This window comes from Sinocyclocheilus rhinocerous, unplaced genomic scaffold (assembly GCF_001515625.1).
Source record: "Sinocyclocheilus rhinocerous isolate Xijiao unplaced genomic scaffold, SAMN03320098_v1.1 scaffold2517, whole genome shotgun sequence".
In the NCBI taxonomy this organism is placed as follows: Eukaryota; Metazoa; Chordata; class Actinopteri; order Cypriniformes; family Cyprinidae; genus Sinocyclocheilus; species Sinocyclocheilus rhinocerous.
In genome coordinates this window covers 160,105-160,418 of record NW_015641065.1, presented here as the reverse complement: position 1 = coordinate 160,418, position 314 = coordinate 160,105, and the positions used below count along the sequence as shown (strand labels likewise).

General features: G+C 39.8%; 1 protein-coding gene across 1 annotated transcript in view; it reads right to left on the bottom strand.

Moving 5' to 3' along the window:
• Positions 1-314, bottom strand: part of LOC107754571 (mitogen-activated protein kinase kinase kinase kinase 4) — a 91,932-nt gene that overhangs the window by 538 nt on the left and 91,080 nt on the right. The gene's annotated exons all lie outside the window — the stretch shown is intronic.

The window sequence follows — 314 nt, the reverse complement described above, 5'->3', positions numbered from 1 at the left end:
TTTAGCGCCCAAACTCTGGAATAACCTACCTAACATTGTTCGGGAGGCAGACACACTCTGTCAGTTTAAATCTAAATTAAAGGCCCATCTCTTTAACCTGGCTTACACATAATACACGAACACATTTCTAATTTTCAAATCCGTTAAAGGATTGTTAGGCTGCATTAATTAGGACAACCGGGAACACTTCCCATATTACCCAATGTACTTGCTACATCGTTAGAAGAATGGCATCTACGCTAATATTAGTCTGTTTCTTTCTTATTCTGAGGTCACCATAGCCACCAGATCTAGTCTGTATCCAGATCAGATGG